The sequence below is a fragment of the Topomyia yanbarensis genome, chromosome 2 (assembly GCF_030247195.1).
Source record: "Topomyia yanbarensis strain Yona2022 chromosome 2, ASM3024719v1, whole genome shotgun sequence".
NCBI lineage: Eukaryota > Metazoa > Arthropoda > Insecta > Diptera > Culicidae > Topomyia > Topomyia yanbarensis.
Genome location: NC_080671.1, coordinates 367,810,130 through 367,826,556, shown reverse-complemented (window position 1 = coordinate 367,826,556; position 16,427 = coordinate 367,810,130). Strand labels below are relative to the sequence as shown.

Sequence of the window (16,427 nt, the reverse complement as noted above, 5' to 3'; positions counted from 1 at the left end):
CTAAATAGTTCGTGTGTTATCAGACATCTACTACCTGCACTAGTGTCAACATTGAGAATCTGCCGATGTCAGTAGTACCTACCGATGTACCTACCTCTCCCTTACAATAAAAGCCGCGATGCGAATCCACGAATGCATGCCGCAAAAAAAAAACCTATTAATATATCAAGCTGCTACCGGCACCACTTAATCCAGATTAATCGTTTGATCTGAAGTAGCTGCGTTACGATAAGTATATTTAACGCTTTGTATACAATTCGATTTATATATCTACTGTTATTGTTTACGATCATAAATATCGAAAATTCAAAGGGATCCCGTTGAGTGATTTTGTACCGCTTACCAGATACTGGTTTCGTCTATTCGCATTTGGCTGGAGAAGAAATATTTTCACGCGTGTAGAGACCAATACAAAGGTGAATGACAGCCTTGTATCTGATCTGATAATCTATTTCGCTAGATTTTCCTGCAAAAGCAGTCATGGTCGCGTTTCAAAAACTAAGAAAAAGGAAAGACGCTATGACGAGCGATGGCGCCAACTGTTCCGGTTGCGACCATTTATTCTTTGCGAAGAGTTTTCCCAAGCATGCCAAGTATTGGAGGGTGTAAATGATGAAAGGTAGAAACAGATTCTATATCTTCCTTGTTTGAATTGAATTTCTATATTGGATTCGTATCAGGATAGGCGGAATTTTCAGAAGAACGGTAGAAATGCTCACACATGTCGTAATAGTTTTCAATTTAATCGAAGTTCAGTCGCGCATCTTGATAGCTCCTAATTTACCTGCCGTTTTTCAACAGCAACAGTCTTTCTCAAGACTACCTATAGTAAATAATAAACATAACTATTATTATTATGCAATTAATGCATCTCAGTAAGTTCTACAATTCTTTCCGTGACTCCATTGAATTATCTCTTTTTGTTTCGGCACAAAATCATTTTATAACTTTGTTTCATATGCAAATACAACGATTTCGAAACCACTGCATTTGTGGTGATACCATGCTGTGTTAACTATGAAATAGCAGCGAAATGAAAAGCGATAGGGAAAAAGTATCAATTAACAAGTTATAGAGAATGTTAAGGTGGATCAAATAAATAATAGTACCGATAAATTTTGTTGATTTATAATTAGAATGGTTACGAAACTGCCCAAAAATGCAAATTTTGAGTTATTTTACTAGTAAAAAGTCGTTTTGTATACTTAAATAAAAGATATTTGTGCATACATCGATTTCCAATGAAATGTTTGAAATATCGATATAAAGCATATTTTGTAGATAAGAGTCTTTTAAACACTTGCAAGTCGATTACAGGAAACTTTAGTAATGAAATGGGTCCCGGGTACCCACAAAAATGAAATACCAATAACTACGGTAATTTATAACCGATTTTGATACTTTTTTGGTGTTTTGGGTTCGAGAACTATTCCAATTTTAGAATTGGTAAAATGCGTCGGGTTACTTCATTCGGTTCCCGAAAACATGTTCCAGTGCTGGGATACTATTTGTGAATTTCAATGGAATACTAGCAATATGGGTATCAAAATTCTTGGAATTGAATCAGCAGGCTATATTGCGTGGTTTTGGAACCATTTGTTGATTTGACCCCGAAACGGACATTCCGGAGCAGGTTCGCGTGGGGCCGTGAGTGGCCATTCCATTCCAATTTCATTTTTCAAACTGCCATAGAGTTCCGTAACAACAAATAACAGACTTCCGAGACAATTTGAAGAGTTTTGATACTCATATTGCTAGGACGTTATTAAAATTTACAAATAATTCCCTAGTACTGGAACAAGTCTCCGGAAAAATTCGGATTACCAAGAACCAGATTCATTCATCCGGTTCAGCTTTACAGAATCAAAAAGTGGACGAGTTCTTGAATCCAAAACATCTAAAAGTGTCCAAATCGGTTAAAGGAAGCCATAGTAATAAGCATTTCAAATTGTGGGTACCCGGGAACCCACGTTGGCCTGTCAAAGGTGTTTTTTTTGTTGGACACAGTTAATCATGAACCAAACAGGGGCGTCAGTGAAGAGAAATTGAACCTAATTATTAAACACAGGATTTTTGTTCATGATCCTGATTTTCGTACCGTAAAAACGTGACTGTAGAAGAATTCATGACACTTTATTCACGATTTTGGAAACAATTTTTTTTGTGTACTGGGGCTACCTCAATGGTCAGAAGCAAAACAAAAACAAAAAATATTTTCCAAATTTTACGCTCATAACATTGAACAATTCAAAAAGGAAAAACCTGTTTTAATCCACCTAGCAGTGCAATTGTTCTTTTCTCATTTATCCCAACTATGATTTAATGGCTGGTTATGTTCAATATAACATTGTGGAAATGTCCATTACATTCTTATTACACTTGATGAGCATATATAAGTGCACGACTGTCACGAACCTGATGAGCAACATGTCGATACTGACACACTTGAAACAAACAAAAATATAATATTTATATAGTTTAATCAGCGTGAGTTCAATGTTGTCTTCGTGTTAACTTCATGGTAAGGAAGGGAAAGGATATATTCAGTGGTAGGGGGAGGATGCGTCGGGAATCATCTAACTTATTTTAGTATACGGGGTGAATGAAGGGAATGCATGTGGTAGGTTGGCCTGAGGGGTGGGGTGAGGAAGGAGGGAGGGGTTGAGAGGTAGGAGGTAGAAGGAAGGTTTAATACCGAACTTCATATTATACCTTCCATTTGAGACTACGTTATTGAAATTTGGTTCAGTCATCACCGAAGTGGCTTTAGATTTGGAATTTGCCAGGCACCCAGGGACTTCCGGAATTATCGATAGTGGACAGTATATTCCAATTATCTATGATTCGCCATCAGTGATCGAAGCCTGCAAATCGAAGTAATTTGATGTTCATTTCAGAGAAATTTTAAACCTATGAGGTATTACGATTGTACCGGTTTATATGAGAAATCCATTTGTGGCCACAATAACCAACCTATAACTCCGTAACCAAAAGTCAGAACTGAATAAAATTCAATAGCAGTCAATGGGAGTATTATATCTTTCATTTGAATTCAAGTTTGTAAACATCGGTTAAGAGTTTGCTAGAAAATAGGTGTCACATTAGCTCGGGAACTTGGCGATTTTCCAGGGGCATCAAGATCCGTCATAGGTGACCAATGTGTTCAAAGCTACTTTAATTGGTCATTAGTGATCTAGACCCGTAAATCCAAGTAATGTTGAACGTATTTTAACATGTATTACATCATTCCGACATCATCTGTTTACCAGTTTATATGGGAATTTGCTGTGCGACCACACTCTTCAACCCGTAACTCTGGAGCCAGAAATGCGATCAACTAAAATTCAATAGCGTTTTATGGGAGCGTTATACCGTTCATTTGAAACTGAGTTTATGCAAATCGGTTCAGCCATCTCTGAGAAAATTGAGTGACATTATGTGACCCACACATACATACACACATACATGCTTACTTACATACACACACAGACATTTATGCTACGCTCCACCAAGGTGGCCCATAGAACAGTTCAACCAGATGATCGACAGGCTCTCGTCATAACTAGGCCGGAAACCGATAGTTATAGCGAGAGACTTTAATGCTTGGGTAGTAGAGTGGAGCAGCCGCTGTACAAATAGCAGGGGCCAAGCACTACTGCAGGCGCTTGCGAAACTCGACGCTGTGTTAGCCAATAATGGCTCCGCTAGCACATTCCGTAGAAAGGGGGTGGAGGCATGGATTGACGTAACATTTGCCCCTGCCAAGAAACGGCAGATGCCCGGTATACTGGTGGAGTGCCGAGATTGCTGCTCTACGATCAGCCTGCCTCAGAGCTGGACGTAGGATGCAAAGAGCCCGCGCCGAGGATGCAAGAGAGAACCGCCGTGAAGTGTTTCGAGCTGCGAAATTGACCCTTAACAAGGCCATTAAAAGCAGCAAGAGAGCGTGTTTCGACAACCTGTGTGAGAGTGCCAACGCAAATCCGTGGGGTGACGCCTACAAAATCGTGATGGCCAAGACCAAAGGGGGCTCTTCATCCCCAGAACGGTCTCTGGACCGGTTGGCGACGATTATCGAAGTACTCTTCCCGCCTCGAGCCACAAGCCCCTGGCCACCTGCACTACGAGACAGCGCGGGCACGGCCGAAATGGTGGCTCCGGTGACGAATGAAGAACTACTCGCAGTGGCTAATTCCCTAGCAATGAACAAAGCTTCATAGCGAACCCAAACATATTCAGGCTAGCTATGCAGAGATGTCTTGACGAAAGCCGCTTCCCCGATAGATGGAAAGGCAGAAATTGGTGTTGTTGCCGAAGCCTGGGAAGCCGCCGGCGACCCATCGGCGTACAGATCAATCTTTCTGATCGACACGACTGGAAAATTGCTTGAGAGGATCATCCTCAACAGGCTAACCCCGTACGCAGAAGGTACGGACGGCCTGTCAAGCAACCAGTTTGGCTTTCGGAAGGATAAGTTCACGGTGGACGCTATCAACTCAGTGATAAAAACTGCCGAGATAGCGATCCAATGAAAAAGGTGAGGCATTCGATACTGTGCGTTAGTGACACTTGACGTGAAGAACGCATTCAACAGCGCAAGCTGGAATGCCATTGCGCTCTCGTTACACCGGCTTAGCCTACCGGTGGGTCTGTACCGGATCCTGGAAAGTTAATTCCAGAACCGTGTTCTGCTATACGAGACCGATGCCGGTCAGAAAAGGGTTCCTATTACCGCCGGAGTCCCGCAGGGCTCGATCCTAGGCCCGATGCTATGGAACTTCATGTATGACGGGGTTCTGAGACTGAAGTTCCCTCCTGGGGTCAAGATCGTCGGCTTAGTCGACGACGTAACCTTGAAGGTCTAGGGGAAGTCAATCCCTGAGGTAGAACTAACTGCAGAACACGCGATCAACACGGTGGAGGAATGGATGAGCGCGAGAAGCCTGGAGCTCGCTCAGCATAAGACGGAGGTAGTTATCGTCAATAACCGCAAGTCGGCACAACATGCAGTTATCCATGTGGGAGAAGTCGTGATCACCGGCAGCCATGTCGAAAATACATGCAAGAGGGCGTCGACGGCTGTTGCAGCATTATCGAGGATGATGTCCAACAGCTCAAAGGTGTGCGCCAGTAGAAGTCGGCAGGCATTGCCGTATCTATCCCGTCATGGTCAAGAGCACTGAGGGTAAACAATCACCTACGGAAATTGGAGAGCACCTACCGCGTGATGTGCCTCAGAGTGATATCTGCCTACCGCACGGTATCACACGATGCATCCTGCGTGATAGCGAGCATGATGCCAGTCGGGCTGGTCATCCGGCAAGATGAGGAGTGCTTCGAGCTACGTGGAAATAGGGAAGCCCGCGAGCGCACCAGGGTGATCTCGGTCGCCATATGGCAGCGTGAGTGGGATAACTCCTCGAAAGGTAGATGGACCCACCGGCTGATACCTAACATATCGAGCTGGGTGGGCAGACCCCATGGGGAAGTTCACTTCCATCTGACACAATTCCTGTCAGGCCATGGCTGTTTCCGATAGTACCTCCACAGGTTCGGGCACGCGGAGGTCCCCGTCTGCCCTGACTGCCTAGGTGTAGACGAAACTGCCGAACACATACTGTTCGTATGTCCTCGTTTCAATTTCGAAAGAAGAGCAATGCTCGACGTCTGCGGCTGGTACAGAACCCCTGATACTCTTATTCAGTGGATGTGTCAATTGGTGGAGAAGTGGAACGCAGTCTCGACTGCAACCCCTCAGATTGCCTGTAGGCTACTGGGAATTGGCGCTCCGAGCAACAGACGACGGGCACGACTAACTAGTGATTGGTTAGTTGGAGCGAAAAAGGCCGAGCGCTGAAAGGTGAGTGGATGGTCTGTTCATGCTGAGGCAGGTTTGGCGCAGCGACTGGCAACCGCGTAAGGGGTAAACCCAGCCACCCCGAAGCAAGGCAGAAGAGCGAGTGTATATACGCCTGTGGACTGCCTCATGCCAAGATGGGAGGGTCGTAGCGTAGTATGTTGGGACTTAGCTATCGATGCCTCGTGGCGTGGCAGAGGAGCGAAAGGGTGAGCATCTAAGTCAGTCTCACACGGTATGTTAAGGGTGAGCACAAAAGTCAGCCTCACATGGTATGTTAGAGGTGAGCACAAAAGTCAGCCTCGTAAGGTATGGAAACGGTGAGCACCCAAGTAAGCTTCACATGGTATGCCAGAAGTGGGCCCTAAGAAAAATGTCCCACTTGGGTTGCCAGGGGGAGTGACAGGGGTGTAATAGAGTGGTACGATTGAGAGTGAACCAGGTGATAGGGTGAGCATCCAAGTCAGCCTCACATAGTATGTTAGAGGTTAGCACAAAAGTAAGCCTAGCAAGGAATGAAAAAGGCGAGCACACAAGTCAGCCTCGCAAGGAACGAAAAAGGTGAGCACAAAAGTAAGCCTCATGTGGAATGTTAGAGAGTGAATCAAGGTATGACAGAGAGAGCACCCAAGTAAGCCTCATACAGGACGTATGAACACGTGAGCGAGAGTGAATGAGTACATCAAGTACAGCCATCCCCCCAGAAGTAATACCGAGAGGTAGTCCCTGGGGGGGAACAATGGCGGAGCCCAATGGAGTTTAGTCGGTATTAATGACTGCATCACCATGAGAGCCCGACACACCCCCAGTACACCCCGTGTGGTAGCTTGGCATCTACTAATGGCACATGTACTGGGTTAGTACGTAAATGTATTCTCCATTGTAAAAAAAACACACAGACATTTGGCGATCTCGACGAACTGAATCAAATGGGATATGAGACTCGGCCCTCCGGGCCTCGATTAGTACATCGATTTTTGGAATGATTGCATAGCCTTTCTTTATATGAGAAAGGCAAAAAGGTAGTTGTTTAGGCAGGATCTGGGTTTGCGACGAATTTGAAATTTCGGATTCACACACCGACAACAGACGGAAGTATCAACACTACTCTAAACTTTATTCAAGAAAGAAAACGTTTCATTCGCGATCTAGCTTCTGCTTTTGGGCTAACTTCAATCACCGACAACAGTGAAAACTGTCAGTAGTCTCGGAAAAACTACGGGTTTACCCCCTTTTGATGCTAGCCATTCATTTATTGGCCCAATTTCAAAACGATAGTTACATTTCATGCGCTTATGCCACCTCAATTTATTAAGCTTTGTAGTCCACCAAGTAAGATACATAAGTTTGAATAATTATTGTAAGGTTTCCATTGAATAATATTGCCATTGCCAAGAATTATTCTCAATTGAAGTGGAACTCTAGATGCGCAGAGCGAGAGTTTACCTAAATTAAAAAAAAGTCGTCGCTGTTAGAGACGAGAATCCCAAAACAAATGTATTTAGAAACCACAAATACAAGTCCGCGTACCCACCAAACTCAAACAACAAACAACTGATCATTCATTGTCACGCTAAAGCGATCCCAATGTGCACGATTTGCAGTTACCGTTCCGAGCAGAGGGATATTTTCCGGGAAATTTATGTTGCACAGCACAGAGTAAGTAGGACGCTGTCAGAATTCGTCTTTCACCCACCTACGGGATGCCCGCTCGCTTAATGTGCAACGCCATTACGACCGGCGGTAGTCCGTTTTGAGTTTACAAATCCAAAACAGCAAATTCGCAAAACATTTAAAATGACTCATTTACTTTTATCTATTATTTGCAGACGACCGACACTCTGCTCTGGTCTGGCAGTGGCACACGCTGAGTGAAATGTAATAACTGACCGTGCTTCCCCGTGCGAATCGGGACCGGAGCAAACCACTAACCATCCACCCACATACATAACATACATAGGTTGATAGTTAGATAGATACATATACATTCTGGTGACACGGGTGACAGTGAGAATTGGTCTGCAGCTGTGTCTTTCACAACGCTCGGTGCTCGGAGTTTTGCAACATTTGTCATCGTGGAGACTCTGGTCCAAGCGTGGTTCTTGGAATTGTATCCATGTGCCAGCAGCGGTGTAGAATTGATATTTTTAAAACAATTCGAGTGAATTATGTTGCCCTGGTGCGTGTTTGTTTTGCATAATTATTTTCCCCGCTGGAGTGTCCCTAGGATACATGCTGAATTGAACATGATTTGTCATGCGAGAAAACTAATCCGGGAAAGTGGTCAGTGAAATCGATTGCAAGTTAGTGCGTGCGAAATGTTTGACTTCGACAATCAACTTTAGGAAATACTGTGTATTGGACGCACAACAATAACAAAAATTCACCTCGATTGGGTAACAAATGAAACCGAATCAAGTATTTGGTGGAGAAGAAGGTAAACAGCGAAATTACAAGTGCAGTGAAGTGTTTTGTTTGAAGAAGTGCTATTACCGAAAGTGGCTTGTATAGCAACAATAACTGGAAGTGGAATAGCGCGCTAGTGCACACGACACGGGCGAAGAAAGACGATAAAGTCTTTCAATTTCACTTGAAAACAAAAGCTTTTGCTCGTCTTTGATGCGATTCATGGTCGGTAGATCAAGGGTTGAAGGTGCTTACTGAAACGTTCCGCTAACAGCAGCGCACCAAAGGACGGTGTGGGGGTCGTAAAAAAGAAAGCAGCCACAAAAATCACCACCGGTAAGATAAGTTCTATTTTAGTAGAGGAAAAAAGGTCGATTCGTAATTCAGACGAGTTTATTTGCGGTGCACCAAATAGCAGCTACTAGTGAATACGTCGGAAGATCCAGCCAGCCAGCCAACAAAAGCAGATTTTCGCGATAAAATCGAATCGCAGCCCTTGCAATGAATTCGGTGTCGGTTTGCGTGAACAGGATTCCATGCAAGGGTAATAAATAGAAGAGATTAAAGTGAGCTAGATTGCATTTCAATTGGTTTCGGTCATGGTTTACGGCTGATCGCTACCAGGGTGACTACTTAAAGGTGAGCAAATGCTTGTTACAGTATACGATAACAAAAATACTACATTAATACCGTAGAAGGCATCTTCAGATATTTTAACTGGTATGATGAGTTACACATATTCGAAGGTCATTGATTGAAAACCCACCACGCCTATAGAAGCGCTTCTTTTAAATATTCAATGAGGCGACCGAAAATGTCAAACGAAACAACCGCGCTTTTATTCAATGCAAGTTTTATGCGTTTTCGATTTTTCCTCAAAGCGCACATGCAACGACTAACAAAACGAATCAAAGTTAACCCTGACACAATGTAAGCAGAAAGATATTTGAAGTGCTTTTCCAACGTTTAAAACCATTTTGCAAGATATTTACTATGCGTGTGTCTTAACCTTCTAAATCCCACTGGCCCGTAGTGGTATCATGAGAAAAAGTTTTCTGCATATGGCCCAATCACCTCATGCAAACCACTTAGTCTCGGGATATAGTAGGTGTTAGCTCTACCGATTTTCCAATACCTATTTCAGAATGACAGGAGCAAAGCGGTACATACCGAGACCATTTTTCCCATCTGGAAGCCCTGCTCATTTATAATTCGAGTACTACAATCATACCAGCATTAAAATCGGACTTTCGATTCTTTACCATGCATATGTGTTCAAGAAATTGACGCGTATTTAGTGTTTATACAAAGTGAAGTGGTAAGCCACTTTTATAAGTAAAAGCATTTTTCGGTATATTTTCGACTGACGCGAGTGGTGACAGCTTGTGAAAATCGAATTCCGGCAAATGAAAAATAAAAAAACTTTTCCTCGCAATACGGGCCGTCGATTCCCGATGCAAGGATAATAAAAGTGCACAGAAAACATCTAGAAACAGAGTGTACATTCTAAAAATAGTGAAAAATGGTTTTTCAGAGAAAAAAAGTTCGATCCGAAAAGTGAAAAATACGGCAATAAGAAAAATTGGCATATTCGCATAATTGGCGTTTCACCAGCGACTAGCAACCACCAGGTGTCGCCCCAAAATTCTTCGCCCGAAAAATTGGTGGCAAACCAGTCGGTCGGTGCTCAGCTATTTCGTCCGCATCCCTTGTCACCTATTTTTTATTGGGTTTTTCATCGGTGGTGCTATCTTTGAAAATGAGCCGCCTTGGATATTCAACTGTTTTTTTACTTTCTTAGGTTTTGTAGAGGTTTTGATTCTTTTATATTCGGGATTGCAGATATTTCATCACGCGTAAATTTTGGGTGTTCGTTGATGTGATGGCACTGTAAGGGTACACGTATCTGCCGGTCGCAAACTTTTCTTTGGACTGAGCAAACTAATGTTTGTTTAGGGTTTGTTTTACCAACGGGGGAACTGATCCAAAGAGCATTCAATGTGCTTAGGGAAAACACATAGCCTCATTTGAGTGGAATGATGCATAAGGTTTGAGAATTGACAATTCGCAAGAGGGATTGGGGACCGGTTGGCAATTACCTTCAGTTATGTCAGCACGAAGAATAAGTGTTTGCTGTCATGTTCATTGCTTCGCTTTCAATTCTATCTTATGCACCCAAGCGAGTCTGAGTCAGTTGATGACACTTGGTCCTTGGACCGGCGACGACTGGGTGCTGTCAGCCTTCTGCAGATAGTGGCAGTGTGAGAGGGTGCGAACGGATCTAGCCGAGGAAGCAGTGCCGTAGAAATGAATAATTGTTCGGGGTCAGCTCCGATAAGGCTTTAAGTTGACTAGTAACGATGATCGCGGGTCGGTACGTACTGGGAATTCGCCGCGTCTGTTTTGGTGAATCTAGTTTCAAGTTCCGTTGTTGGTAACAGGCTCGTGCATCAGGTTGACGATCCTCTGTATTTCCCTTCAATGTTTGATTTAGTCGTTCGTATACGTGTATTTCACAAACAATCCGAAGTTAAAAATAGGAAATACTTTCGTTGATTTGTAACATCTCGAGCTATCATAACTCTTTTTCTGTATAACGTGTTATCACTCGGTAGTTTGCAACCCAAAAAATATATCGTAGAGAAGGTATAGCGAGGTTAGTCTAAATAATGTCGCAATAAATAGTGATCCGGCCCATTACGCAGATGGGATTGGCTTTTCTAGGCGGTACTCCCACGATCGGCTGTGTGGAGTTGAAATTGCTTTTGTTTGGAAAACATAGGATACTCTCGGTAGCTGGCTACCCAGAGTTTAAAAAGAACCAAAAATTAATCAAGATCTTCTTTTTCGAGCGATATTCTCGAAAAATAACTAAACAACTACCTAATAAACTATGATTTACAGGTCGCATCGCTTGCTTGGAGCGAATCCTAGACCATGTTCCCTTCCAAACCACCAACTCCGCGACACCTATGGAAGAGTCTGATGAACCTTCTGTATAAGATTCCTCATTTTATTCAAATCATCGCCGGGTAAAATCAGTACCGACACGATAGAAACCACGAAAAAATTCGTCGCGTGATTGAACATATTAAAAAATTTAAGCAGTGCTCCTTATAGCCGGCTATCCAGAGCTCAAGTTGCTTATTTTGCTAATCGTATTAATATAACAAATGATAAATTTCCCAAATTCTCGGCAGCCGGCTGCCCAGAGCAATTATTACATGATAACGCTATTAGCACACTTACTAACAACTATCCCCTTCCCGTGATACATGTGGAGATGCAGAGAATTCCTCGGTCTCTAGTAGCAACATGTATCGGACTAACATTCGTTTCTTTCCCAGAAGATCTGCATACGGACGTGGCCGGCGTCGGTATTGATCAGCATGCAGGGATCAGAATAGATTGTACAATGTGGCTCATCATGTTATTCCCAAGCATGTTGTTCCAATGAACATTTCGCAACCTAATTTGGTTTTGGTCAATAACGGAGTAGCAACTACGGGCGATCTCTTATGCTTATGCTCATAGTGTACTGTGACTTCATCGAATTTCGCTGAGCGAGGCCCATTCTAATTAGAATTATTTGTTTATCGTCCCTCTGATACTTAAGTATCGGCAAATCTTCGCGTTGGTTTGAAAATGCAGATTGAAGGCAAGTTTGGAGAATTAATATTAGTACAGAATGCGAAAAAACATGGCAAGTTTTATGACTCCTGTAATGCAATATTTGTTTCAGTGCAATAACCATGTAATTTTCTCTTCATGGAAAACTTAATTCAACACATGATAACTTGGCAATTTTACTAACTGCAACAAATTAAAACTGAAAAGGTGTGCTTACTATATAAGGAATGGCTAATTTAACACTCCTCCAACCGTGCCAGTTTTATTTACACGAACAACCATGCCTCAAAAAAAGTCGGTACAGCATTTTCAAATCGCTGTATCTCAGCAGTCGCTTGACCAATTTGGACAGTTTTGGTATCAATGGATTTTTTGGACTCTTTAGATTACTTTGAATTAGACTAAATTTAAATTTGACCACAATTGATCTTTTTACGACAAAAAAAGTCGGAGCAAGTACGACAAAATTTCCAATATTTGTGAAGAACTTAAAATCTAGCGCGATGACCTACGCATATTATTATGTTAAATTCTTTGGATTGATGTAGGCAACCAATTTCTAGCAAATTGTTCATAATTTCTTATGAAAGGAACTACAATATCTTCACAAAATTGCATACAATACAGAAAATGACAATTTTCGGAAATAATTCAAATTTCATAGCGATGACACGCATATATTATATTGTCAAAATGTTCGTATATATGCGAGTGACAATTTTCAAGAGCATTGTTCATAGATTTTAATTCCATGAACTACAAAATCTTCACAAAATCACGTATTTTACAGAACATTTCTTTATTTTCCATTGTAACTTTAAATTTTCACAATGAATATCGCATTTCATTATATCAAAATGTTCGCATTTATGTGTTAGACGTGTTTGCAGAACATTATTCATGGTTTTAAAATCACTGAACTACAATATCTTCACAAAATCACGTATTCCATAGAACATTTCTTTATTTTCCATTGTAACTTGAAATTTTCACAATAAATATCGCATTTTATGATGCTAAAATATTTGCATTTACGAAATAGACAAGTTTCGAGAAGATTGTTCATACGTTTTAATTCAATGAACTACAATATCTTCACAAAATCACGTATTTTACAGAACATTTCTTTATTTTCCATTGTAACTTGAAATTTTCACAATAATTATCTTATTTTATGATGCTTAAATATTCGCGTTTACGAAATAGACAAGTTTCTAGAACATTGTTTATAGTTTTCAATTCAATGAACTACAAAATCTTCAGAAAATCACGTATTTAAAGGGACCTTTTATATTTTCCTTTGTAACTTGAAATTTTCACAATGAATATCACATATTATAACGCTTAAATATTTGCATTTACGAAATAGACAAGTTTCGAGAACATGGTTATAGTTTTTAATTCAATGAACTACAATATCTTCACAAAATCACATATTTTACAAAACATTTCTTTATTTTGCAACTTGAAATTTTCAAATGAATATCGCATTTTATAATGCTAAAATATTCTCATGTATTCAGCAGACAAGTTTCGAGAACACTGTTTATAGTTTTTAATTCAATGAACTACAATATCTTCACAAAATCACCTATTTTACAGAACACTTGTTTATTTTCCATTGTAACTTTAAATTTTCACAATGAATAGTGCATTTTATAATGCCAAAATAGTCTCATGTATTAAGCAGAAAAATTTCGAGAACATTGTTCATAGGTTTTAATTCAATGAACTACAATATCTTAACAAAATCACATATTTTACAGAACATTTCTTTATTTTCTATTGTAACTTGAAGTTTTCTCAATGAATATCGCATTTTATAATGCTAAAATATTCTCATGTATTCAGTAGACAAGTTTTGAGAACATTGTTTATAGTTTTTAATTCAATGAACTACAATATCTTCACAAAATCACATATTTTACGGAATATTTTTTTATTTTTCATTGTAACTTGAAATTTTCACAATGAATATCGCATTTTATGATGCTAAAATAATCTTATTTACGAAACAGACAAGTTTCCAAAACATTGTTTGTAGTTTTAAATTCAATGAACTACAATATCTTCACAAATTCACATATTTTACGGAACATTTCTTTATTTTCCATTGTAACTTTAAACTTTCACAATAATTATCTCTTTTTATAATGCTAAAATATTCGCATTTACGAAATAGACAAGTTACGAGAAGATTGTTCATAGGTTTTAATTCAATGAACTACAATATCTTCACAAAATCACGTATTTTACAGAACATTTCATTATTTTGAAAACATTGTAGTTCAAATTAAATTAAATTCAATCAACAATGTTCTACAAACTTGGCTACCATATATGTACAAACATTTTGGTGTCGTAGCATTATTCATTGTAAAAATTTCAAGCTACCCATGAAAAAAATGTTCTGTAAAATACGTGATGTTGTGCAGATTGTGTATTTTATTGAATTCAAATATACGGACAATGTTCCACAAACTTGAGTATCACATAAATTCGAACATTTAGATATAAAAATGTTGCGATATTGATTAAATAAATTTCAAGTTACAATGGAGAAAAAAAAATTCTGTAAAAGACGTGATTTTGTAAAGATTGTGTAGTTCATTGAATTTAAAACTAAAAACAATGTTTTGGAAACTTGTCTGTTTCGTAAATAAGAACATTTTAGCATAAAAAATGCGATATTCATTGTGAAAATTTTAAGTTACAATAGAAAATAAAGAAATGTTCTCTAGGACATGTGAATGTGAACATTTTGTATTAGAGTTTGCAATGTTCCCTGTGAAAATTTAAAGTTACAATGAAAAATAAAGGAAAATTCTGTATAATACGCAAATATGTGAAGATATTGTAGTTAATTGAATAAAGAACTGAATAATATTCCAGGAACTTGTCCATCACATAAATTCGAACATTTTGATATCATATAGATGGCGTAAATTTCAAGTTGCAATGAAAAATAAAGAAATGTTCTGTGAAATACTCGATTTCCTGAAGATAATGTAGTTCATTGAAATAAAAACTATTATCAATGTTCTAGAAACTTGTCTACTTCATAAATGCGAAAATTTTAGCATCATAAAATTGTAAAAATTTCAAGTTAGAATGGAAAATAAAGAAATGTTCCGTAAAATACGTGATTTTGTGAAGATATTGTAGTTCATTGAATTAAAAACTATAAACAATGCTCTTAAAACTTGTCTATTTCGTAAATGCGAATATTTAAGCGTTATAATATGCGATATTCATTGTGAAAATTTCAAGTTACAAAGGAAAATATAAAAGGTCCCTTTAAATACGTGATTTTCTGAAGATTTTGTAGTTCATTGAATTAAAAACTATAAACAATGTTCTAGAAACTTGTCTATTTCGTAAACGCGAATATTTAAGCATCATAAAATGAGATAATTTTTGTAAAAATTTCAAGTTACAATGGAAAATACAGAAATGTTCTGTAAAATACGTGATTTTGTGAAGATATTGTTGTTCATTGAATTTAAAACTATAAACAATGTACCAAAAACTTGTCTATTTCGTACATGCAAATATTTTGGCGTCATAAAATGCGATATTTATTGTGAAAATTTCAAGTTACAATGGAAAATATAAAAATGTTCCGTAAAATACGTGATTTTGTGAAGATATTGTAGTTCATTGAATTAAAACGTATGAACAATCTTCTCGAAACTTGTCTATTTCGTAAATGCAAATATTTTAGCATCATAAAATGCGATATTTATTGTGAAAATTTCAAGTTACAATGGAAAATAAAGAAATGTTCTATGGAATACGTGATTTTGTGAAGCTATTGTAGTTCAGTGATTTTCAAACTATGAATAATGTTCTGAAAACACGTCTAACACATAAATGCGAACATTTTGATATAATGAAATGCGATATTCATTGTGATAATTTCAAGTTACAATGGAAAATAAAGAAATGTTCCGTAAAATACGTGATTTTGTGAAGATATTGTAGTTCATTGAATTAAAAACTATAAACAATGTTCTCGAGACTTGTCTACTGAATACATGAGAATCTTTTAGCATTATAAAATGCGATATTTATTGTCAAAATTTCAAGTTACAATGGATAATAAAGAAATGTTCTGTAAAATACGTGATTTTGTGAAGATTTTGTAGTTCATTGAATTAAAAACTATGAATTTGACATTTTGACAATATAATATATGCATGTCATCGCTATGGAATTTGAATTATTTCCGAAAATTGTCATTTTCTGTATTGTATGCAATTTCGTGAAGATATTGTAGTTCCTTTCATAAGAAATTATGAACAATCTGCTAGAAATTGGTTGCCTACATCAATCCAAAGAATTTAACATAATAATATGCGTAGGTCATCGCGCTAGATTTTATGTTCTTCGCAAATATTGAAAATTTCCGATTTTTGTAGTACTTGCTCCGACTTTTTTTGTCGTAAAAAGATCAATTGTGGTCAAATTTAAATTTAAACTAATTCAAAGTAATCTAAAGAGTCCAAAAAATCCATTGATACCAAAATTGTCC

General features: G+C 38.7%; 1 protein-coding gene across 4 annotated transcripts in view; it reads left to right on the top strand.

Moving 5' to 3' along the window:
* The window catches only part of LOC131684460 (uncharacterized), a 374,204-nt gene that overhangs the window by 15,789 nt on the left and 341,988 nt on the right, over positions 1–16,427 (top strand). For 2 of the 4 annotated variants that reach the window (XM_058967365.1, XM_058967364.1), the window contains exon 2: positions 7,687–8,902. The gene's annotated coding sequence lies outside the window, so the exon portion shown is untranslated. The remainder of the gene's footprint in view (positions 1–7,686; positions 8,903–16,427) is intronic. The other 2 variants (XM_058967366.1, XM_058967367.1) reach the window with 2 other exon arrangements.